Source organism: Dicentrarchus labrax, unplaced genomic scaffold (assembly GCF_905237075.1).
Source record: "Dicentrarchus labrax unplaced genomic scaffold, dlabrax2021, whole genome shotgun sequence".
In the NCBI taxonomy this organism is placed as follows: domain Eukaryota; kingdom Metazoa; phylum Chordata; class Actinopteri; family Moronidae; genus Dicentrarchus; species Dicentrarchus labrax.
Genome location: NW_026136702.1, coordinates 12,739,828 through 12,766,806, shown reverse-complemented (window position 1 = coordinate 12,766,806; position 26,979 = coordinate 12,739,828). Strand labels below are relative to the sequence as shown.

Sequence of the window (26,979 nt, the reverse complement as noted above, 5' to 3'; positions counted from 1 at the left end):
TGTGATAAACAAGAAGGGAAGAAAGTCACCAAACCCACACAGGAAGGTTAAACTAATCCATAACTTATTACAGTGTGTGCACTGCGATGCCATTCTCTCACCACAGTGAACCCATAGTTTCTGACTGAAGGTCAACAAAAGCTATTTACTGTCAGTTGTCAATTATTTCAGAGTTAAATCCATTAGTCTGGTCTGTCTGCACCGAGCTGAGAAATAATATCACTGGAGGCAGTTAGCTATGATTCACCTGTCACTTTTCAACAATCACTGGCCTTTTCTTCCCCCCCAGCTTAACCAACAACAAAAAGCCTCCCATCAATATACTCTAATTACATGGCGTGTTAAATAAGTCCCGACTAAAGGTTGCAGGGAATATTCAATAAAACAACTTCAACACGAGAGACGCAGCTGGGGGTCTTGTTTACAACTGACAGGTCAACAGCAGTGAAATTTTAATTCTTCTGACAATATGAACATACTTTTTTTCAGACAGCAGATGTGGGTGTCCCGGTAAATTACCTGGTAGAGCGCCCACCACATAAAGGCTTTCACTTTATGGTGAGTGTTCCAATCCAGCCCATGTGCATGTGCTACATGTGATCCATCTCACTCCCCTTTTCATGTCCCTCTCTACTGTCACTACTCAAAATTAAAGCAAAATGACCACAAAAACCCCCCAGAAAAAATCAGCAGATGTAATTCGATAAGTTTCCCAGTACTTCCCAGTATCTATTACGATTTGTAACAAAATCTGACACCCACATTTGGAGCATAATAAACTCAAATTACACATGTACCAGGGAATATCACAATTAAACTATTAAACAAATGAAACCGACCACCATTCAAACTCAACATAGATGTAATAACAAATATTATGGTTAAAATGTGAACCTACATAAATGTGATCCTATGATAATCAGTGATTCCCACCTTGTACCCCCGGGGGTCTGTGTGCAGTAGCTGACAAAATGTAGAAAGATTGCAGTGTAGCTCTACTAATTTGAAAAATGATGAACAAAATACCAAAGTTCAGCTGCAGTTTCAATCAAAAGCAACACTTTCTGATTAAGCTGAAAAATGTCACTGAAAAGATGCTAATTAAAACAAACATAAACAACACAAGGCGGTGGGGCTGGAAGGTACAGCAGGGGCTTTCAGATGTCTGAGCCCAGGGGCCCATTGTCCCATTATCTGGGCATGGCCGCAACAAGACTTTGTCATGTCAAAGTCTGCAGTCATGCTAGCGGCTCTGTGAGGCAAAATTGTTACGTCATATAATGCTAAAGTTCAGAAGGTCACCGGAGTGGGTAAGATTCATCCTCCGGGGACCATGAATAATTAAATGTCATGGCAATGCATCTAATAGTTGCTATTTCAGTCTGGAACAAAGTGAAGGACCTACCGATTGACAGACAGACAGACTCCCTATGGAGCTAAAAGGGAGCTTAAGAAGAAAAATAAGACACCAAACCTAAATCTTGACAATTCCAAGATCACATGTTCTGGTATAAAAAAAAAAAGTATTGCAACAGTATCCACTTTTATTTAGTTAATAAATAGTAAATAATGTCAACAGAAGGGTATCTGAGGGCTGTATACCTCGGACCAAAAGAGGTTCAGAACCACTACTCTAAATAATACTACTGACATGTATAATTCAGAGTGGAAGGTATGTTCGTTCTTCACCTCTGACAATTGTAACAACCTAAACACAAAGGTCCACTTACTAGCGTTCAGAGTTTTGAACTCTAACAGTCATTATTGAATGAGTGCTCAGATTATTTTAACCATATATTATTCAGCACCATTGGCTCATTAGAGAGCACATGATGTCAGTTTGTGTTGTTTAAGACCGGCAGAGGTAGTGACTATCTTTTCAAACAAACGTAGCTGTATGGTTTTCTTTTCATTATAGGTGGCTGATTTGTCATTTCAAAAGATATGCAGCACATTTTTAAAAGATACACCAGAGCGCTCATTAAGATACAAGTCAAGATAAGATGATTGCATATTTAGTCTATCAATCTTGCTATCAAAGAAACTACAATTTGTATAAAAATAGCCCCGTAACTGGCATGCATGTGCCCTGGATGAGCATGAAGAGCTAATCCGGGTTAAGTCATCACTACCTCCACTTGGCCTAGCTTGTTTTTGGTATGAGGAAGGCTTTGAGCAGAAGCTCTCTAATAATCAGCCCCTGCCACAGTACTAATTCTCCCTCTCATCTCGTCTCTGTTGCTGCAAAGAAAACGAGGGGCCAGGGTTCAGGCAGGAGTGAAGGCACTCCACAGAGGAGGGTGATTAAGGGATATGCCGTTCTCATCTCAGCGACCCAGTGAAGTCTTCTAAGTGAGAAATTTACCAAACAGATACCATACATATCCAGGTGCGTGTGTCTGCATGGGTTGTGTTTGTTTAACTGACATACTAGCACAGACATGTACATTCATACATAGCACTTAATCAGTAAAAATGAGAAAGGAATAAGGCAGAGAAAAACATCATAATGGCTGCAAGCTAATAAAGTTTCATAACTAGAAATTAACAAGCCTTTCCCACTTCTTTATTCTATTATTCAGAATATCTTTCTGCAAATATCTGCAGTGTGTGTTCCTATAACTGTAATAATGTTTATAAAAGAAAAAAAGTATGGAAGAGAGGATCTGTTTCAGTGGATTGAGCTGGATGAGTGATACATAATTCAACTGAAATTTCCAAGCTTTCTCTCCTATAAACTAATCATACAGGCACCACATACTTTTAACCAGGAGCAGTTAAGTTGACTTTGAGGTAACCATGTATTCTTCTGAGAATGCTCAAAGTTCTATCAATGTTTGTGCTTTTTTCTTGTACATACAGGGAAGCCTGAGGGTCCCTTTATGAATGATGCACACTGCTTATTTGTATTCAGTTGAGGGTTCAGTCACTGAGCAGGCAAGTCTTCTTCAGGGAAAATAATTCCTATTAGTGATATTGCATTAATAGGGCACCTTCAGTCATGTCTTTAAAGCTCAAGAAACTGATTTTGCCTAGCAGATGTAAACTCCCCGCAGAGACAGACAGAAATGGTTTAATTATTCTCAATGAATGCGTTCTTGTTTCACATTTGGGGGCTGTGGAAAGTGTTTATTCACTCTTTTTTCTGGTTGGAAGGTGCATTGTTTACCTATTGAATTTTGCAGACCCATTAAATTGGTTTTGGGGTCATTAAAATGGTTGGATATGACTTGTTTTCAAAGAGCGACTGGATGTTTTCAGACTTGAATAGGCACTGTTTGGGTAATTGGTTGCACACCATCTGTAGCATTATTCAGCACTATCAATTTATTCCACCAATGTGAGATTTAAATAACCATCCAGTCAACATGGATCTGGAAAGGAAGTGCAAGTGAACCGATGCTTCCCCCTTATTTGAGAACGAGTCAACTGGTGGTGTGTGCTTCTTTTTGAGCTCTTTGAATCAATGGCACAATAAATCATTGAGACGCTCATTTCTAGGAGAGCATGGTCATACTTGGATGAGCAGAAAATGAACACAATTCCTAAGATGCTTTCTTTCTAAAATCCCTTTGATATCACTTTTGCCTCTTTAAGGTGAGCATTTAGAGAACATTGTCAACAAACTCATCAAAGCAGCACCAGTGATGCTTCCTTGTGAGAAAGAAAAATCAAAAGCAAGCAGATACTGGCACTACAAAAACTCACGCTTCATCTTGAATATTGTTTTTCACTCGGGACAAATTAAACAATTCTTCTTGTTGAAGCGTCATTTCCCTGGACTGTGTGTATGCACTCAGCTGTTCAGTCCCGAAATCCTCTGCCTGTGAGCTCCCTGTAGGCAATCCCATGGGAGTGTGTACACACGCCGAGAAGTGCATGTGCACCCACATACACAGACATACGCAGATCTAAGAGAAAGGCTCCAATCTTAGCATTTAGCACAGCAATTTGAAACAAGCGTGTCTATCATTCTTCGTTATTCTTTGATTTTAGAGGCTGAGATATAATAAGATTAACACAAAAAATAAGAAAATGCCAAAATCTTCCAATCTCTTCTCACTCTTTGTGACATCTTTACTGTGCCGCATACCACAGGTTGAGAGATGAGACAGCTTCTAGACGAGCTGATGTGTGACACCATGTGTGAAGAAAATCTAGAGTATGATAGGGATGCCTTGCTTTTTGAGCACAGCACGGTGCAATGACACATTCCCTCTCTTCCTCTCCCAGTACATTTTCTAAAGGCATGTGAACTGGACTTCATAATGCAGTCCCCCTAAAAGAGCACCATCCCTGATTTCACGGAAAATAGACAGAGAATACAGCCACTAGTTCAGATTAAAAAGAAACGCTCATATTGTGTACTTTGTCTTTGTCACTTTGAACCTTATGGGACACAGGGACAGCAAAAACAAATCCAGCAGTCTAAATTTCTGTTGAATAAACTAGATGTGTTCAGACTGAATGCAGAGCAGATTTTTGATACACTGCAATTGCATATGAAGTCAGGACAAAGACTTGACCGTAGCTTAAAAATGTTTCAACTAGCGAAACATTTTTTATTTTCATGGGATTTAATTTAAGTCAAACATAGAATAGTTCTAGCCCTATCCCTTAAATAATCTAAATATATACTGTATATATTTCAATTTTCTGTGATCAAACTCAATTTAGCCGCAAAACCTCACATATTCAGATCAGATACATATTCATTTTGACCAAATCTATTTCACACACCTGAGACCAAAGAAATATCAGAGCTCAAACCAACATTTCCATAAAAATTAAATAATCCTGCACACTCGAATGGTGAGTTTGTACGCATGGTGTCGTTCTGGTTACACTGATGTGGGCAGCAGGCGGCCTCCCACACAGAGTGAAGTATTTGGTGCTGTCCGTGGTGCTGAAAGAGAGCCTGCTCTGTAGCACAACAGCCCCATGCACTCCTACTGGTGAGCTTTCTGCCATGAATCTTCATTAGCATGCTAATAACCTTTTTAACAGTTTATTGTTATGAATTAGGCTGATTTATCTAAGTGAAGTAAGAAAAATATCCATGAAATGCACTTGACAAGTCAGTATTTGTACTTGTCAAGCTATTTTTAAAGGATCGTGGGTAGTTAGTTCAGATAGTAGATTTGCCAGAAGGTGGGTTCAGATAGCCTCCATGGTTGGGTGAGCCACCCTTTCAAGGAAACAAACAAAGACACACACACAGGCACACACACATTCTGCTTAGGGCGCTTGTTTCTATGTCTCCAACTTTGGCTTATTCTGACTGCTGGCTTTACCCCTGCCCCCACCAGACTATAAAAATTGAAATTGGCTCTGTGCAAATGGAAATGCCGAAGGGAGTCTGAGTCGAATAAGTGTCAAGGGACATTCATAGTTTGGCACTGACAGCTTGTGTGATATTGAGAGGTCAGAGCAACTGAGACAGCGGGCAAGCAAGAGGGAGAGAGTGAGAGGCAGGGAGGGAGGTCAGAGAAAGCCAACAAGGCAGAGTGTGTTAGAGAGAGAGAGAGAGAGAGAGAGAGAGAGAGAGAGAGAGAGAGAGAGAGAGAGAAAGAGAGGTCAAAGAAAACAAGTGAACAAGAGATAGAGTAAGAAATAAAGATACATGGAGAGCAGATAAGCCTTATAACTACACTTATCATTCCCTGAGATAATTGATAACATCAACTTAGAATATTCTGTCCTATTGTAAGCTGACAACTTAACTGTCTGAGTGAGTTGAAGAGGAGGCTGATACGGCTACTTCTGTCCAGTGTCAATAATCTGAACATTTTTAACAGTTTAGGGGCTGCAGATGTACTCTAAAAGATTAGAATTAAATTATTGTTAGTTATTTATAGTTATTCCAACTAAAATAAAAGAGCGAGTTGAAGCCAGAGCAACACAGCTGACTCACCAGAATATCCATGGGCTTAAGTCTGCACAGGGGGTGGATTTAAAAATAACTGTGACTATTTTGTTCAGAAACGTGTTGTGGTGTTTCCCTGTTCTTCACTGAGGTAGGAAATATGCTAAGCGAGAATGTGAATTTAAATCCAAGAGCTAATCTGACAATGTCCTATTCAATTGAGTTGAAAGTGCATAATTATGCAAAATATCTAACTGCTCCCAGATTTGAGCCACTGTGCAAGTATTTATAGTACAGACCTGGAGTCAATTTATATTTTATTGCGGTCTTGGGTTTTCTGCATGAGAAATCGTCCTTGGCGTGAAAAGGCTTTTAGTAGTGTGGTAAATCTGCGAGCGGTGCAACTGTACAGGTACATCAGGTCAATCACCGCAACCCAACAAAAACATGAGCAAAAGTATTTGTCACATGCAGCAGTTTTCTTAGCCTTGCATAACAGCTGTATGTCCTGAGATTTTAAACCTGAAATAACTTTTTTTTTTGGCCACTCTGGGGCAGCAGACACAGGCTGTGAAGACAACATTGACTTAACTTGTCAAGTTATTTTCACCAAATTGTCAACAAATATTTACACAACCTGTGGTTATGAAGCAGCAGTTATGTTTCTGCAGTACTCTTCAAAAGACTGGAATCGCCTGCCAAAAAAGCTTGATTCGGTACAGTTAGATGGCTGAGAGGGCTACCCTCTATTTTTAATGGTTCTTCATGCTTTTAGGTTGAAGAAACTAATCTTTTGAATAGATTGTATTTTGTATAAATGGTTTGCAAAAAAGTAATGCTTTTTGCTGTGGTTGGTTCAACTACTACTTACAACTGCAAGGGCATAATGAGACAAATTTGCCTCTGAGCAACAGATGAGCATGGTAAAATAAATTGGAATAAGCATCAGTATCTGTGCAGATTGAAAGATCATGTTCCTGTTTCAGTGTCAACTGCAAAATAATGTGTAACAAGCAGGACTTAACAGGTGTGTTGCTTTAGCAAAGGTATTTTTAAAACTTTAGAATAGAAGTAGAATATTGGTTTAGAGCTAGCACTGTAGGATCACAGAACATAAGCTGTAGGCACATACTGTGGACTGACAAGTTACACCTATTCACTGAGTAGACTGCAGAGAAAAAAAACAACAGTTCCAAAGATATTTAGAGCCCAATTGAAAGACCTGTTGTGGTTCAATAATGAACTATAGTCATTTACACTTTTCTAAGTGATAATAACAATTATTGAAGGAAATAAGAAGAACATCTATATTAGAGGGGATTCCATACTTTTGAATGGTTGAGTAAGTTCAAAATTCACTCTCCTTTTAGCTTTGCTTTGGTCTCCGCTAATTCCTGAGGGAAATACCTGGCACTTTAGCTGCTAAATGCTCCCCTCTGTTCACCTGCTAGTCACTAACTGGACAGGCAGTGGACATTGGGTATATCAGCGCTTTTTTGCTGAAAAAACAATCGCCTGCTGTGGTCAAAGAGTGACGCTAGGAGAGTGGCGAGCTTTAACCAACACAGAAAACCAAAACAATGAGCTGAAAGAAGCTGAAACAAAACAGCGTAGTGAACTGTGTTCATCACAGAAGAAACACCTTTCACATACAGGCAACCGTGTGATCCACTGTTAATCTAAACATATTAATTACAGCAGATTTAAGGAATAATGTCTACTAGTAAGAAATAAACTGCTTGCAACTGAAATACAAAATAATTGCATGGTTATTATTGCAATACTTCTTTCTTTCAGTGGCCCTTCAGCTGTGTGACAGAAAATACTCATGAGACAGGAGTCTTTGGGCTGCTCACATGGGCATAGAAGCTAAAGGGGTTTGATAATTGGAACACATGGGGACCAGAGCACTAGCACTAGATCTGTTACTAGAAATCCCAGAGGCTGTAGAAACCAACACTGAGGGCTGTAATGAAAATGTTCCCTCTTACTGTTTTTTTTTTTTTTTTACCCCCTTCCTGCCTTTTCTTCTTCACTCCCTTCGGAGTGCACCTTGGCAACCTAGGGGAGAGAGCTCTTTTGACAGCTACCACAGGTTATTACTTTTATAACCAGGGGCAACCTCTAGAGAGTCCATTAGCACCTAGAAGAGCAGTTGACTTCTTCAACTGGCTAGCAGAGACTTTCAACTTTAAAACTGGATGGAATCGTATCAAGTGATTATTATCCATCATAACTTGACAGTTTGTGCAAACTAGGATCAATTAAGTGCCAGAGTGAGCGCTTTGTAAGGGCACTGATTGGAGTCAGAGTTTCTCCATAGAGCCAGGATTGTATCTTTTATCACCTGGTGACAATCAATACATACCCAACAAGACAGTTAAGATGCATTGTATTTTGTCCACAGAGATATAGAAGATAATGGCTTTTTTGTTTTTTCTACGAAAAAAGAAAATTAAATGAATTCTTAAGCCTAAAATGGCCTTTTCATTATGAAATATTTGAATGATTAAAATTACAATTTTACAAGATACAGTTTCATGCTGTTCTTTGGTGGAAAGGACGACTAACACATTGTTACACAGCTTAATGGTACCCACAGAAAACCTTTGAATCTCTCTTTTTTATTCCCCATCATTACTCTTCTCCCTAATTCTATGAGTCCTACTCTCCCTTTATCTGTCTCTCTCTCTTTTGGATTGTGTCTGGCACAACAGATAAGATGCAGGAGATAAAGGACGTAGATGTGATTGGGAGATAAGACTGAGATGGCGCTAAGATAAAGAAGTAACCTCAGATAGAGAGAGGAGGAGAGAGAGAGAGCAAAAGCTTCCAACTTCCCTTTGGTGAAAATGTGCCCTCGACCTGTGTCCCTGTATGCAGACACATAAATCTGCCTCACTAGTGTTGATATGAGACAAAAAGACGGTGACTCCAGATTAACTGAATTCCACCAAATGTGCTTAGCCTACATTGTTCTCTATCTAGACATTAGTTGGACCATTTTATTTCCACATGCATAATAGCTGTCCCTCTCAGAAGCACACACCTCATCTATAAATCCATTCTGTCATTTCCACCTGCAAAAACCCTGTTGCAGTCCCAGTGGCAACTGCAAGTTCATTTCCGCACTCACTGCTTTCCAGTTTCCTGAGTTTAACCGGGTGCGTATGTACATGCATGTGGGTGATGAATAATATGTGATTTCAGACATTTATAAACCCCTTTCACACAGGAGATCAGATAGAGGTGATGTGACAGAGATTGGATTTGAAGGTGGTGAAGGAGTGGGCCATTTTCAAGAACTCCACAGCCGCAATGTCTAGAATACACTGGAGACAGAACAGGACCGGAGACAGACAGCTGTCAGATGAACGGCAAATGAAGTGCATTACAATTTGGCCCTAATCATAGCTTTTGCCTTAGAAGCAAGGACTCCTTTATATGACTTGTCAGATATTGTGTCTCCTGAAAATAACCTTTCATCGTAGACACACCAACTTATTGATGAGTAGAGGCATGCAAAAGCAGAAAACGCTTTTTTCAGCGTGATTTGAAGATATATTTCCTTTTGTTTTAGAAAACCTGTTAATGCACTCAGTAGATTTTTTTTGTGCCAGGGTAGGATGGCTTGTAGTCTCGTCTCTTTATTTTAGTTAAAAAAAAAACATTCTGGCTTGTTTGTATTTCTGTAAACTAATCACAATCATCTTGGGCAATGCTAAGCCCAAGATGCAGGGACAGTGATCTTCCAAAATAGTGTCAGTGGGCAAGTAGCTAGATAGATAGATCTCTTTTCTGTTCATGTCATTCACCTCTATACATGTATGTATAAAGATAACAGGATACACTGTTAGACCGGCCAAACCTTCTCAGCAGAGTTTGGAGATCATCTCTCACCAAGGTAAATACTCCTGCTTTCCCCAACCATGCTGAGGGATCCAACAATTTCTTAATACACAGTGTTACTGGCCACTTCCCACATTCATAGATTCTCACTTCCCTCCACATGCCACCACAAATTCAGAACGATTTAAATTGAAGATACAGTGCTGCTTCACAGTGACATGTACAAGAAATACAGAATAAAACATCACTGAAATAGTAATAGGTATGGACATGTTTTGAATACACAGCAACGACTGGACGATCTTCACTGCAAAACCACAAACACAAAGATTATTCCGGATAATATCACCCTACTGGGTGCTCTGCATCTACACACCATTTGTTTCCTAAACCTGTTACAACCGACTGCCAGGTGAACTCAGTTCAGTACAGTACAGGTTGCATTATGTCAAGACACACCACTCTCACACACACACAAGAAAAAGGCCAAGTTGTCAGACAGCGCAGCCTCCCTGAATTGCTGTCTGTGTTCTTCCTACTGGAAACATCCAAATGAAATTGGAGATGAGTGAAACAACAGCAATAAACATGCTGCAGTTTTTAACATCCCATTAAGGGATGGGAGGCAGAGGGAACTGTGCACTGATTACTGTTTTGTCAGGGAGATGCATTCAGACCTTGAGTAAGGAGGGAGATTATATTAGTGTTACAGTAAAGCACTGAATTGGATTGTCTCAAAGGCATGATTTCCTCTCCTTTATATTGATAGAAATCCCATGAAGAGGCAGGGACTGTTTTGAAAGACAACAACAAATGTAATTAATCATGAGACGATGAAGCCAGTGTCTCTGGTTCAGCTATGGTTTTGGAACAAAAAATACCTTCACTGACTCCTCTATAATATAGTGCAGGCATACAATAATTGATTCAAAGACCATTGAGCTGAAGCCACACCTGTGATTGCACTTCCTTATACATACAAGGTTGACAATCTGTCCAATCTCTGATCCTGATCCCCCATCTTATAGCAGCATGTGAGCATGATCTGCGCCTGAGCTTGACCGAAAATGCAATCTATGGTTATGACCATCTGAACCCCATCAGCTCCATCTCCACTCCCCTTTTGCTCCTACCACTTGCTCAGCGCATATTTCCCCTATGCTGTGGTACATGCTCCACTTCCTGCACCACTGCCTCTTTATTTCTCCTGCCTCTCTTCTCCCTTCTCCTTGTTCTTCAGTTCACACACAAACTCTGAACCTGTCACTCAGTATGTGTATTGCAAATCTGTGTGCCTTTTTGTGGTGTGTGTGTGTGTGTGTGTGTGTGTGTGTGTGTGTGTGTGTGTGTGTGTGTGTGTGTGTGTGTGTGTGTGTGTGTGTGTGTAAGTTACTGGGCCCGTTACCTTCAGAAGTGGTGGACCAAAAGCTAAAGTCAACACCAGACCTTTTCTATTTACACAACAAAGAAATGATAGAAACAGAGAGGGGGTGAATGAGACCAAAACAGAAAGTGACACACACACACACACACACACACACACACACACACACACACACACACACATACACACACACACACACAGAAATTCAAATTATCAACATATGAGTCCTAATTTGCATTTGCAAAAACTCTGAGTACTTGCATGAAACGATTTTTTCCAGGAGAAAACTGGAAAACTTGCATTAATTAGAGTAGTACAATGACTTAACACAGCGCCAATATCAGCTGAAACGCTTTACAACCTGGTGTGAAAAGCCATTTTTATAATAATTCTATCAATAATTACATAAATCTCAGTTTGAGTGTTGAGCCCTCCAGCACAGACATAGATTTGGGCTTTACTGAGCTGCTGTTACTAAGCGGAAGACCCCCAAAATTAATTGATGTCTGATTGAGTAACATTGCATTGTCTGTCAGTTACATAACTCTGGTTTACAATAAATGTAAATGTTTAAAACAGTCTAACATCTAATTAATTTCTTAACAAAACACAATGTTCCCTCATAAGTCCTGCCCAGGCAGAGTTCCTTCTAAACGCCTCCATCGCCCAATCAGGATACAGATATTGACTGTCAAGATACGCTGCTGCTTTCGCCCTTTGAGCAACAAAAAAGCAAACTGCAAAGACAAAATCATCATGTTGAACAGAGATTTTGTTGAGACAATAATGAACACGGGGGATCAATCATGGGTCTGGGGCTTGCCAATTCAATGTGTCATAGAAACCCCTAAACAGCAAAATGTGATAGAGTCTTTAATGTTGAGGCCAAACACTAGATACAGCTCTGTTTACCAGAATTTCTGACATTGAATAAAATAATTCCCTGCACTGTGAAATGGTTGCTGTGAATCCCAATGGAAATTAACTACAAACGGCCGCTCTATGCAGCTCTTAGCCACTTTCCGCTAATTTTTGGTGCCAGACTGTTTGATTGATTGAAATGTTTGTTGCTGTGTATTTTTGGAGTCTACTTTCTATCCTAACTTTAAAGGTAAGTGTAAACCTTGGCAATCCCTAATAACAGTAAAATTCTTACTCTAAAAACACAACCTGGGCCCTGGACACTAGGGACTATCTAGGGAATGGTCAACACTGATGGGCGGACCCCTTAAATATTTACTAAGGGGACCCTGGACAAGCAGTTTTATGATGGCAAGAGATTTTCTTGAGACAGAGAGCATCAGCAAATGTCAGGACGAATCATCTTAGGGACATCAATAAAACATAGCAAAGCAATGCTTTAAAAACCTCAACGGCCCATCCTGTCTGATTCAGTATGTCTCTGGAATGTCCCACTCTAGTCCACCAGAGCAAGATCACAGCGTAATTGACTGGCTGAGTAGAAGGACACTAATGCACACATGCATGCACACAACAGAAGCACACATACTGAATATTTTACAGGTTACAAAAACTACCAAAAATCTGAGAAAGAAATACCTGATTTGAGTTCCTGTGATCACACCACATCTTGCCCTTTAGTCAAACGCACACACACACACCTATGAAGTAAAAAAGAGTGTTAGATCCACAAAGCACAATTCAGAACATCAACATACAGACGATGCAGGGACATACCATGTCTCAGTTAACTATAGCACAATCATCTACTCATTTATTTAAGAATATGAGAGCAATTCATAATATCTGTCTCAGATACTATCCCATCATTCTCTCACACATCCTGTCAGTCTCCATTATACTGTTCAGTGATGCATAGAGTAACTGCCCTACACCTGAGTTTGTCTTGCACGAGATGGAGAGCAGCCTTGTACTGTACAATGTAATGTGTTATGATGGAACCTGCATAAGTATTTCTGACACTTTTATGAAAATGATCAGCTTGGCTGGAAAATTGGCATTATTAGTCTGGTTGATTTGTCTTTTATTTGATTCAAATCTTTCAGACATAGTATGCTGGACACACACTGCACGCTGTTGTGTAAATGTGCATGGTCCCTGCTACGTGATCAGATTTGAATTGTTAAAAGTTTAACTGAGCCATGCAACTATATATAGCTGGCACAACTGGTGGTAAACACTCACCTGGATGTGTTTATCAGTATATTAAAGTGCAGGAAGGTCTCACATGCATATCACCATTCCTGAATATAAGACAGTATCTTTTCTCTTTTGTTTATGCTGTTTAGTTTGGAGGTTTAATTAACTTTATTTGTCTCAACTTTGATGTTGATGTTGATCTGTGAGTAACAGCATTAACAGCATAATATTTAAGTTTTTAAAAGTTTTCTATGACAGTTGTCAACATGCTGCTGTTTACATAAACTGGAAACAAGGAGAAGGTTAGCTCCATCAACAGCGAAGAGCCTTTAAATAACTCCATAACCTCAACAATAAAATTCTACAGAACAAAATAGTGACAGATGATCAACAACCGCTGAGCAGAATGACCACATGCAGCTTCTCAGATTCAGAGATGCCGTCCTCGTTGTGGGGTTGCCAGCTACAATCACTAAGCTTGCTAACTAGCATAACAAAACAGCTGGGGATAGTTTTGGAGATCATATATAATATGTTTAATTTTTAGAGGCTAACTGCTTCACCCAACAACAATTTCACTCTTAATTAAGTATGCATTAGTCTATGCAATCTTTTAAAATCATCATTCACTATTGAGTAGGCCCACCATTTTTATTCAAACTTTTTGTTTACAATATGCCAGGGACATGATGGGATATGACGCGACCCGAAAAGCTACCCACTTAATTTCGTTGACCATGTTAACCAGCTCCATGGTTGGCTTGCGATCTGCAACCACCAGCATCTGTTCTATTTTTTCCGCATGCGGCAAGCAAAGCACACTGCAGGCCAATGAATTATGGCCCCACAGATAAAAACCAGGAAGACAAACAAAAAAAAAACAAACTGCAGCAGGCACAGCTTTGGAGAGGTGACTACATTGACCGACGCTGAGGCAATGAAGATTTGGAAAAACTGGAACCAAACGGAGACACATTAGGCCTTAGCCTAGCTGTTTGTTTGCAGTGCATTGGGAGAAATGTATACTAATTACATGTGTTTATAGTAGGATCAAACACATTTTTAGTAGGATTTTTTACGGACAAAATTCCTGCTTTTTCAACAATTTGAGCTCGTCTTTTGGATTGCTACCCGGGTGCATTAATGAGCCTTGGCCGTCCATGACCCTGTCTCTGGTTCACCTCTTACCTTCCTTGGACCACTATTGATAGGTACTGACCACCGCAGACCGGGAACACCCCACAAGAGCTGCAGTTTTGGCGATGCTCTGACCCAGTCGTCTAGCCATCACAATTTGGCCCTTGTCAAAGTCGCCCAAATCCTGACGCTGCCAATTTTTCCTGCTTCCAACACATCAACTTTGAGGACAAAATGTTCACTTGCTGCCTGATATAGCTCACCCACTGACAGGTGCCAGTGTTATTCACTTCAGCCAGTGGTCATAATGTTATGGTGGTGTATTTGTTAAGAAAACAAATTGCTTTAGTTTGATCCATTCATACCTTGTATCATTTATCAGAGAAATGTGCTTTGTTATCTACATGGATCCCCCCTTTTGAATTCCTGCAATTGCTAATGCATGAAACATGAGTACTTTTTGAAAAAGGACTATTTAGGCCATTTTTTTCATCAGTACTTTTACTTGTAGTTTAAGTTAATATTTCAGTAAATTAACAATACTTCTAGTTTTCACCCTGCTAACAATCTACTATATTACTAGTGGATTGCCATGACATTTGCTACATAAATTCTAGTATCAATTATGTTTACATTTGTTGTTAACCTCACAAGGTTCACACTGATGTCAACACAAGTATGTTGATATAAAAAGATAACCTAATTATTTAATCAGTTCTCAAATTAATGCATTTATGCAATTATCAGTGACCTGTACTGTGTGTTCACACCCTCTACACAAAATATGTGTATTGTCTTAGCAATTATCAAATTGTGTTTCTAATGGAGAGAAAGGACCTGCAGAGAGCTTAAGAATTCAGGCAATTCTAGCAGCATGTTGAGACCTCAAGACTTGTTCACCTCATCAGAGTAATCAAACAAATTAAACAGCCATTAGATGAGACTGCAGAGCACCACTGGACTGAAGTAATCTTCTACACATGCTTCACAAAGTGATTAAAACACCAGTGCAGATATTTATAGGCAGAGGGAAAGCAATTGTGATACATATGCTATTTCTACACAGATATGAACTTAATAAAATGCTTGATTCATTAAAATAAATATGAAATGTCAAGTTGTCATCACAAATCCCTAAGTGGAATCAGTCATTTCACTATGAAGAGGAGAAAGGCATTTGCTTGCATTAACAGTGGTTGATGGAGGGTGAATTATACATGTAGAGCTTGCTCTGTGAGACAGACTGACTCAAGTAATGCATCAAGGGCCACATGAAAGACTATCATGCGGTGTTGGCATTATCGTATGAATATACATGCAAGAGAAACAGCCATATGCAGAAAAGACAGAAAAGTGGAAATTGGAGAAAAGAGAGGCTGTATCAGATTTCAAACGGAGCAGCATACAGCATAATGCGAGTAACTGTGAGATGTAGCTCCAAGGAAGCATGTGGGAGTGGATAAACACATGTCTCAGATGCTTCAGCAGACGATAGTATATGCCCCAGTCACGGATTGCTTCCCAAAGCACTCATTTTGCTTCATTTCCCGTTCCATCCTTTTGTAATGAATAGCATTCATCACAGCATGGATGTGTCTGTGGCTGCATATGCAAGGAAAAAAAGACAATAGACGGAAGACAAAGACAATGGAAGGACAAGTGATTGTCTTTCTCCTCTATGCTGACACGCTGGACTAATGAGATGCTTTAATTCAATCATTAAAGTCAATAGGGTCCTGACATGCAAATCTTCTGGTCTCCATAATTACACCCTGATAGTCTCATACACATCCTGTCAAGAAATGGACAGTTGTCAAGGTTCAACAATCAGAGTGACAGGCACAGATAGGCATGGTCTCTGGAAATGACTCATAGCATTCATCAGCCATACTGTGCTGATGTAGTCTGGTGACGACTTGGAGGATCAAAGCTCTGTGCAGCCATTGTCATTGTCACTGCATGCTGACCAAACTTCTGATGCTGCTTCCTCCCCTCCCATCCCCATGTGGTCCCGAGGACAAGATTCTGCTGTGCTGCACTGTGCCATGCAGTTTCAGCCTGGATTTCCCTATGAGCTTAACAGGGAGTGTAGCCCTCTCATTGTTTAGCACTTCAAAGGAAACAAGAGAAAAGAGAGGGGAGCAAGAGAGAGAGGGAGAGAAAAGGAAATGATAGACACTGGGTGAGAAAGGGAACATGAAAAAGGAAAAAGCAGAGGGGAAGCAGCAAAGGAACCGAGAAGGGGAGTGGAAGGGAAAATATACCAATTGAAAAGATGGACAGAGTTTGAATGCAAGTAGTTGCTTTCACAGCAGCTAAACTGCCATGTGCTACATCTGTCCAAAAAGAAAAGATACACAGAGCAAGTTTATTAGGTTATACTGAAGCTTACTGCATTGGTATGATTTATATAGAAAGTACAAGCCAAGTGTCAAATTAAAACAACTGCTCAGATTCCTTAATTCCAATAATATGTTGAACATTTTCCCAAATAACAAGGAAATAGAAATCCCATTTGGTGTTTTGTTTTCAGCCATCTTGTATATAAACCGGTAATATCTAAAGTGCACAGCATTTCGGTTGAGGCCATATGGTGCTTTTGTCTGCCTTCAAAATTGCTTCTCCCTGTGGCAGTAGTATATCCCACCACTGCAACCGCCTTTGACATTTAGCAATCCTGTCCAAGGGCCAACAAGTCCTCATACAAATAAAATTGGTGCTTTATCAGTGCGCTCCAAAAACAACACTTAATGAGGGTTTTGTAAACTGAAAAAAACATGACCTAACATGGTAAAGGTATGGTTAGTTTTAGGTTACGAAAAGAAAAATTGCGGATAAAGGAATATTTTGACATTTTGGGTTTGGAACGACACTCTCATATTAATCCATTCAATATGAAACTGTTGACAGTTAGCTTAGCTTAGCATACATTCTGGAAGCAGGGTGAAATCTTACAGTCTCAAAGTGATGAGAAGACTATAGGAGGTACTTGATGGAACACAATAATAAACAATGTATAATCTGATGTGCTGTCACAACACTAAACTTATGTTTGCATGAAAGTTGAACTTCAATTGTGAGGATAATAAAAACAACCATATTGAAGAACCAAAAGGAAATTACCGGGAAAGACTGGCTGTTATGACAACGAAGGGGCAGTTAGTCCATGTAGTATCAAAAAAGTTAGTCCATATAGTATTAAAAAAGGACTTTCACATTCAAAATCCAAACTGAAGTTGTAGGTTTTCTTGTGGGTGTTTTGTAATTTCAATAATGCATTTTTAGGAATACCAAATTTGAGGAAAATGTATTGCTTTTTTGACATTAAGACAATCAATTGCTACCATTCATTTAATACCAGCAGATATTTAAAAAGGATATGTTCATGTTGTATTTAAGAGATTCTTTTGCAAGCAAATCAATGTCTTGTTGAACTTTGAAAGCTAAGATTAAAGGACGTGGCCCTCTAAAACAACAAAGTCTTGTAAACAAGATTCAGACAGTTGGGACATTAAGATTCCTAGCCACACAGAGAGAGATATTGACTTAAAATATTAATAAAAAAAGACATATGAGGAATGATTATGTGACTCATCTTTGTTGAGCCTCCTTGTGTGTGTCTTGCAGCTTTGGCCATATTTACACAGAAGTGCCACATCAAACAGCTTTATGGTAAATCCTAATATAACTGCAGAATCCTTATTAAGTATGCATATTAATTGAAGTATTTCTCTTTACACATTTGTCCTCAGTTAAAGAGCTTGTCCATCTCCAGACTGGAGAGGGAGAGATAAAGAAGCATCGAATAAGAGTGAAACTGTTGATGTCTATAATTTTTTTCCTGATGTCTGGTAGCAGCAAGAACATCTCTACAGGTCAGGCTGTGAAGTTTTGTTTCTGCTTTCAGGGATAACAGTTTTAAATACTATTTAATTACAGTACAGTACTGTGCTGCTCTGGCTCTTAAGAGCCCTGCATGGGGTAAACAGTGTACGTTCCAAATCACAAGCATAAATCATAAGCATCAACAAGCTGGAAGCTGCTGTGCTGCTTTTCCACACACCAAGAAATGGGCTGGTGGTTTTCTAAATGCAGTAGCTCAAGTCAAGGCATGAATTAAATATTTTGTCATTGTTTTTAGAGTTTTCAGCAGTCCGTTGTTAGACTAAGGTTTTTCATGTCAAAAGTTCACTCAATCCAACCATGCATATCCCTCTACCTGAGCACTTACAATCCTGTCAAAACCAATAACAATAGAGACTGAAACTTGATGACTTGATGACAAGCATCTATAAACACTCAAACCTATCCTACATTCGGCTGCAGCCTGACTGTGTAAAATGATCTGTTACCTTAGCAGTTCCTTTTGCTGGCAAAGACTGTGCTTGGGTACATTGCTTTGTATGACGATTAAGGATTTACTGAGTCTGCGTTGTGCTTATAAAATACTTTAGAAAGCAAAGTTAGCTGTACATTGCAATTCAGTAGTGTGCATCTGTTCTTCTTGACAATACACTGAGTGAACCTTTCTAGGAATATAGCAACCTCAATTATAAAACCAGCTGATGCTGCACACCTAGCTAGGCACTGGGACTGAACAACATCTGGACTGAGTGTGTACTTGTTCACCTACAATAGCTCCATTCTACAAAGGAGGAAAGCTAGGCCTGCCAAAAGAAGAAAAAGGCAATTCAATGCAATCATCGATAGCAGTGACTCCGGCTTGGTTGTGCGTTTCAAAAAACATTATAGTCAGTATTCCTGAGTGAGAATCCAGTGAGTGAGTATGTCCTTGACACTGCATACTGGTTGGCTGAAACACCTTCGTAGAAGAGGGTGGGATCAGGGGGGTATAATAACATAACATAATGTTATTAAAATAATAAATCAGTGAAAACTAATGTAAAAGGTTTAAATTCAATAATGCACAGTATGCATTTATGTTGTATCAGAAAGTACTTTGTGACAATTCCCTTTTTGGTACAATATTTGAAATGTGACCTGCTTTTCTGTGCAACTGTAATGGGTTTGTTAGTTTATACAGTCAGTGACTGGTTGTTTACCGTATGACTGCTGTTATCACGATGAAATATATTTTTTTAGTAATCCTCTCACACCTGTACACAAATGTAGTCATCCTGCATGTAGTGACATCTGATTTCATGGGATCACTCATCATGAAGTCAGTACAGGGTGCTAAAAGCAGCTCCCCTTTAGGAATTGTGACACAGTCTGACAGCCCGAGACCTGTGGTGGTAGCTATTAAGCTGAAATATTTCTTATTATTAACACGTGTCATGGCTGATGTGCTTTAATGGAAAGTAGAAGCCATTGAGATACTCTCTAGTGAGAAAACAGCCACTCAAATTGCCACTTTGCAAAGGAAGTGTGGGCAGACTCAGTAAATGAGGGACAGCAAGACAGAGATAGAAAGAAACAGAGATATTTCCATTTAGTCCAGGAAATCACAGCAGATGCCATTAAATCCATAGTCAAAGAAAGACGATTAATGCAATTTATTGAGATTTATCATATATTTCTTAGCACAGCGATGATCAGTGATGACTGTCCAGAGAACACATTTTAAGGGCTCTGGGTTGAGCTGAAGGTCTGCCTTAAAGTTTACATCAAGCCATTCACTAAGTGTCGGGTAAAGGGTAAAGGAAGCAACTGCATTACACGTTGTGAACTGTCTACATAGACCTGTAACAACTTTGAATTGCTATCAAACTCTGAGCCATTCCTTTTTTGCTTCTTAAAACATTTTCCAACATTTCTTCTGTGAAAAAATACAAATGTATTTGAATAGGTATTCACATGGTTGACAGAGGTTTACATTTGTCACTTGATAATTCACATATAGCAAATGGAGAAGGATGTGTGGTAGCCCAGAGGCTAGTAGTAAAAAGAAGAGTGGAGAACTAAAGGGACCTCATTGGTATTCATTGTTTTTCATGAGGAAGCTTAGCTCTTTAGGTGACCTCTTGCTCTTTTTCTTTTCTGCATCCAGTACATGGATGACCTTTGTGGCACGTGTGCAGAAACAAAACACGAAGAGAAACGAGGCGAAGTTGTAAACCAAGAGTGATTTGAAAGATTAATGAGTGTGGTCCCTCTGTTGGTCCTTTGTGGTGTTTATTTTAACGTTCATCTTTTTTCTTTTTTCTTTTCCCTCAGGTGTACCCTGTTCTGATTATTAAAGAGACCAGGAACCTTTGTTTACTGTGGTACTTTGTTTTGAGAAGATGGTACAGGTAGTCTTGTTTTTGTGGCTTTGCTTCTGTTCTGTTCCATTTTCTCTTATCTTTTAGTACTCCCTAGCCCAAGGAACGATCGGTCTGGGGCTTCCTTGTCTTTTACCAACACTAGCGACAAGGCTCTAGGGATGTCAGTATTGGACGGTCCACTGCTTTGGTCCAGATCGAAATATGTCATTTTCACTCATCAATTATTGGATGGATTGCCATGTAATATTAAACAGACATTCGTGGTCCCCAGAGGATGAAGTCTACTGACTTTTCCTCTAGTGCGACATTTTGACTCATCAAAGCAGGAAAACACAGGTGTAACTGATAACACTAACGATTAACAAGTCAATCAGTCATATAAAAAAGGTTCTATTGGATGGATTGCCATGACATTTGTAAAGACAGAAGCTAACTGACCTGGGATTCCCACCCCTCACCAGTGACTGGATAAACAGCTTACTGACGGACCGGCCACAGACAGTGAGGTTTGGGACCCTAACATCCACCACTCGGACACTGAGCACAGGATCGCCTCAGGGCTGTGTGTTAAGCCCTTCCCGGTATACCCTATACGCATACGACTGTGCCCCTCTCCACCACTCTAACATCATCGTCAAATTCGCGGATGACACAACAGTGGTGGGCCTCATCTCTGGCGGTGATGATACAGCATACAAGGAGAAGGTCCAGAGGCTCGCAGCCTGGTGCTCAGCGAATAACCTCCTGCTGAATACCAGCAAAACCAAGGAGATGGTGATGGACTGGAGGAGGAAGAGAGCAGACCCTGCCCCACTACAGATAGAGGGCGACTGCGCGTAGATAGTCTCCCCTTTTAAGTTTCTTGGGGTGCATGTGGCTGACAACTTAACATGGTCCACCAACACGTCAGCGGTAGTTGGAAAGGCCCAGCAGAGGCTACACTTCCTAAGACTGCTAAACAGGGCCAAGAAGATCCTGTCTGACCCATCCCACCCAGGCCATGGCCTCTTCAATCTCCTGCCCTCTGGGAAGCGATACAGGGTATTGGGGAGCAGGACAAACCGGCTTAGAAGCACCTTCTATCCATGGGCAAACTTTTGAACACTTGCCCCCCCCTCCACTAAGCACAAAACAGATCTTTTTTTAAATACACAGGGGATAGATTGCTCAACCAACTTTGTTGTAACATCTGTGACAATGAAAATAAATAAACATTTCCATCAGCCTCAGTTGTACTTTGCTTTTAATGCTAATTAACACATCTTAAGGTGAACATGGTAAACATAATACCCCCTAAACATAAGCATGTTAGAATTGCCATGGTGAGCATTCTGACATTAGCATTTAGCCAAAAGCACATGTACCTTTTAAGTCTTTATCATCTTCATACACAAAAAAACATTAAAATGTTTACTTACTTTTATTTACAGTACTTTCCAAGTAGCTACATCTAAATTAAAAAGAGCCCTATTTGATGTTGTAAAAAACACCCTAAATTCAAATAAGATCACCTTGTGAACATATTAACATACAGCTGCATTAATCAGTATAAACATTTCCTTAGATTGGGTTGAATCTAATTATTAGATTGCATTGAATATCCCTTTCATGAACAGATGAATGTCAGTTTGAATTACATGTGGTCCCATTTGAAATGTATAATGAGGAGATTTCAATAACCAGATGACCAAGATTATCACTTACTGGGCAGTGATTATGTTAGTAGTAATTATCGTTGACCTTACTTTGGAGGAGATGAAAGACCATGACTGTGCTGAAAATGCTTAATTCACCATTACAAAGCCAACGGCACTGCGAGGAGTCCGTATCCTGGTGTCCCCATTTTCTGACTACACCCTGTAGCTTCATGCCGAAACAAGACCTCAGTCTGACCTGCTACTGAAAACAGACACAGCCGTTAGGTGTTCGTGAGGTGCTGTGCCCTATTCTGGTAACATTTAACATACAAGAGTTTCGTGTAAAAACGTCTCGTGTGGAGCTTTTTCCACTAAAACATTTCTAGTAAAAAAAGAATGCTGGTTATTGATTGCTTATTGAGGCATTGGTGGCCTTTCCAAAGGTGGCCTAGATTTTTCTCTGCGTCCTGCAAATGAAAATCGATTACAGGAAAACTATAAACATAAATAGACCATAGCAATTTCTCTTTCACTGGACTGACTTCTACTGTACGAACTTAAGGTCACAACGGAAAACATCTATAAGCTAGGGTGACGTGTCCAATCTTGCTGGATAACCCATCATATAGCAGTATAGAACAGTAAGGTAAGCAACAAATGCTGCTAAATGGGAACACGTTTAGGGGCACAGGAGCACAGAGAATGGACTGCGTTGGATACAAATAATTTTTATTGTATATTTGTAATGTGGTGGGCTGGCAATATATTCTGAGAAGGACTCCAGCCTTCAGCAACTCTGAAAAAGGCTAACACGAGCAGACAAAATGAATGAAGGTGTTATCATTTTGACTAAAAAAATCAATAGTGTGATCTACAATTTACCTTTTAATTTCAGAGGTTTTCATGCTCTATTTGGTTATGTAAAAAAAGTGCATATCTTTATGTAGACCACCTTGGAAGAGAGAAAGAAAGAGGGCTTCAATTAAAACCTGACATCGGCACAACTCCACATTTCACAGCTAATTTACTTAGATCACAAGGTGTGTATGGCTACTGCAAAATCCTGCTGAGTGCCAATAAAAACTCTGGCCCTTTTTTTACATTCAGAAAACCATTAATGAAGCCTCTAGCAGAGAGGAAGCCTCTTTATTGTCAGCCTTACAAGTGCAAACAAGAGCAACGTGACACTTTCTAAAATGTCACTGTCATATGTTGCTTTGATAAAGGCTACACGCACTGTATCTGTTTTTGGGGGGTAAATGTCATCCCTCAGAGGAGTGGAAACATAACAGTGTTTTACCTCCTCTGGGACTCCTTGAACTGGTAAAACTGTTTGATGACAAAGAAACAATTTGATTTCTCTTGTAGTCAAAGAAAAAAAAAATTCTGAGGCTTACTGGAATAAATGTTTGTGAGTTTCTTGCTTAACTAAACAAATTGTCAGATTAATTAATAAAGACTTCAAACTAATGCATAAATCACACTGGCTTCAAACTGCACACAGCCTTCTGCAGTCTATGCAGGTTCTGCCAGCATTCGATTATTAATGATTCCATCTGCAGTATGCTGTATGTACACTATCATGAGGCCTGTGTGGTCCTTGTGTGACTGTGTTAAAGTCTGTATGCAATCACTTGAGGTTTCGGCTGAGTGCTGGCAGGTTGACAGTCTATGAACACGAGGACTGCACTGGCTCCAGAATCCCTTTTTTCACCTCAAGTTGCTCATCCATCAGCATGAGGCCTGTCCAGTATTTTCCTTCTGAATATATAGAAGAATTCAGTGATAAAAATTGTTTAAAAAAAAAGTTTATTAAACAGTCAGTACAGCTCTATTTGTCTAAATGTAAAGTAAGAAGGATGAGGACAGCAAAGTTTAGCTCTAACAAGAGTAAAATCCTCAGCTTCATCTAGGGCGACATTGTCAGCCAGTGATGAGTGAGAGGGAGCGTAATTGGTCGTGAAATTGTCACCGCACCTGCAAGACATTTTAACACTGCTTGAAAAGTGATAACCTTCATGATGGGATGCAAGGTTACTCAGCCATTTGCTCCCAAAGTCTGTCCTCTGAATAAATGCACTGTCAAACTTGAGGAAATATTTGTAAGAAGCCCCTGTTGTGAGTGTTATGAAAATGGTGATTGTTCTCCAACTGTTTTCAAGATGCAAATACAGTTTTGGTGTATAAATAGCCCTCTAGTGTTTGGTGTTATTGACGTTGTCATGAGAATTCATAATGGAGGTACGCAGGGGTAAGGATTAGACAAGAGGAGAGCACATTCTGGCAAACGGTTTGATTTGGTGTCCTCTCTAATGGATGTCCTCCAGAAAATAGGAAAACAATAGAGCGAGATGGAAAAGAAGTACAAATAAAATGCAAAGAGCAATACACATGGAGCCAAGCATGATAATAGAAGATTTATCAATATGTTTGGTAGTAATGTAGTCTAGTAATGTAGTCGCAATAGATTAAAGAATATATAAAAAGCCTGATTAAAAACATCAACTAAAGCAGTTCATCTGTGATGCTACATGTTTTCTCATTTATAAAAGTCATTAATGGCCAATGACAAGTGGAAATGTAACTTTTAGAAGTTTTCACATGAACGACATTGATACAGCATCAAATTACTACTTCCCTAATCACTGTAGTCAACAGCCAGGTGGATATTAATGTTCAAAATGACTCATTCACTGATGCATAACTGAGAGAATCCAAACAATTTAAAGCCATGGCAAAACATGACAGATGTCTTAGTGCCTTCTGTTATAATGAACATGAGCTCTTTGTACTACTGCAGGCCATATTAATAAAAGACACTGACCAAATAATCAAGGATTTGGAAGTGGAACACTATGACCCAAATACTTTGTGAAATTTTAGCAAAACAAATCACTCTAAAAACAATTGCTCATCTGATACAACTTAGTGTAGAAATAAGTTGTTTAATAAGATAATAATTCTCCTAAGAGAATGCCAGTCTACTGTGAAACACCTCAGAAATATGTCAGTATACAGTTTACAGTACAATTTGTCTCTTTATAAAATAAATCAGAAATATTTGGAACATGACCCTCTTATTTTATTCTTTATTTGCTTCTTTTTTGCCTCCAGTCATTCCAAACATTTTTCAGAGTCTAGTGTGGCCTTGAGTGTACGCAGACCTACAAAATGTAACACTAGTAATTCAGAGTCTGTTTCACACTCAGCATGAGCTCTCAGTCCACTGCCTAGGGTAGGATCACATTTGAAATACAAAAGATGGAAAATGAAAAGATAGCTGATGTTTAACTAAATCCATTCTTATTGTAATGTGCACTTAATTCAGCACCAAGACTTGAGAGATATTTGCAGATGTCTCCAGTTTTTTTTGCAAAATCTGCTGAATCACTGAGTAGAAGCACATATTGTTAGTTTTAAATGCATATATTGTTCTTGATTCAATCTACAGTGTCAGTTCTCTGAAAATGATGTGCTTCCTGAAAAATTGTGCACATCATGTGCTGTAAACTTTCATCAAAGCAACAGTGCAAATTTGATTACTGTGAGGTTACGTACCCGTCTCATGCAAATAAGATCCTGTTTTTTATCATGTTTTTGCCTCTTGTGAAATGACTGAAACAGACTGCTGGCAAGCTGCATTTCCAATCCTTGTGGCAAGAAAGTGTTTATGCTCACATATAGAGAGAAAATCACTTATTTCACTGAACCAAAAAGTAATTTTCTCTATTGAGTGTACTACTACTCACTGGTGAGGTAATGGGCCTTGACCATGTGCATTTACGCGCTGCTGTCAACCAAGAGTGCCATACCTCCACATGCAACAAAAACACCAAATTCCCCATTTTGCATAGTATGAAACCAGATGCAGAAGCACTGATGTCCAGGACAAGTGGGAAGGCTCTTTATGCAAAAGGTTAAGGATTTGTGCTAAGTAGAGCAAAGTGCGGAAAAATATAGGACTTTTTTTTTTTTTTCCAGTTTAATTGAGCTTCTCACATTAACTTCAAAGCGACAGAGAAGCAATTCCCACTCTTTGCTGGTATTCATTTTCCCAAGCTAAAACCTTGTCCTCTTCATTAAAAGCCCATTCCTCCTCATCCCCTTGAGCCTGTCATGTTCAAACAGTGTTCTCAGCTCCTTGCTAGGCTGGATTAATGAAATATTTGATATAAAATGTCAAAATAAGGGAAAAACAGCATGGATTAGGGACCACTGTGATTATCGCTAGGAGAGAGAAAAATATAATGAGGTACAGTATTTTTTTCCTTCCTTTTCTTTAACCACAGCCTACGCTGTACTGTACGGTGCTCGGAAGCTGAAACACATTTTTCTACCAAGTGAAAATCTTTCAAAAAAAAACAGGAAACTAATCTTCACCTCAAGTTGACATGCTCTGATTTTGTTAGGGATTTCTTGCTTCATCCTTTTCATTGTATTTTAACGATACCAAATGGATACCAAGAAATGCCTCAGTGGTCATGGCTGTCAATCTCAAATGTTTCCTTCAGCAGTAAATTGTTATCCTGTTCTTAATGTTCCTTTAATTGCTGTTGTTATGGCAACTAACTGACATTATCAGTACACTTCAACAGAACTGCTTGTTCAATGTTTCAACAGTCAATTATAAACAGGCATTATGTTGAAATATTGACCATGACTGTTCTTCCGTGTTCACAAGCAGAGAGAGTGTGAACACATTTGCTGCATTCAGAGTATTGGATAAGGAATGATTTGAAATAACATAATGTCCACTGC

At 39.4% G+C, this 26,979-nt stretch overlaps 1 protein-coding gene across 3 annotated transcripts in view; it reads right to left on the bottom strand.

Moving 5' to 3' along the window:
- pcdh15a (protocadherin-related 15a) overlaps positions 1 to 26,979 on the bottom strand; it is a 212,625-nt gene that overhangs the window by 173,525 nt on the left and 12,121 nt on the right. For all 3 annotated transcript variants that reach the window (XM_051376201.1, XM_051376212.1, XM_051376221.1), the window contains exon 2: positions 12,660 to 12,721. The gene's annotated coding sequence lies outside the window, so the exon portion shown is untranslated. The remainder of the gene's footprint in view (positions 1 to 12,659; positions 12,722 to 26,979) is intronic.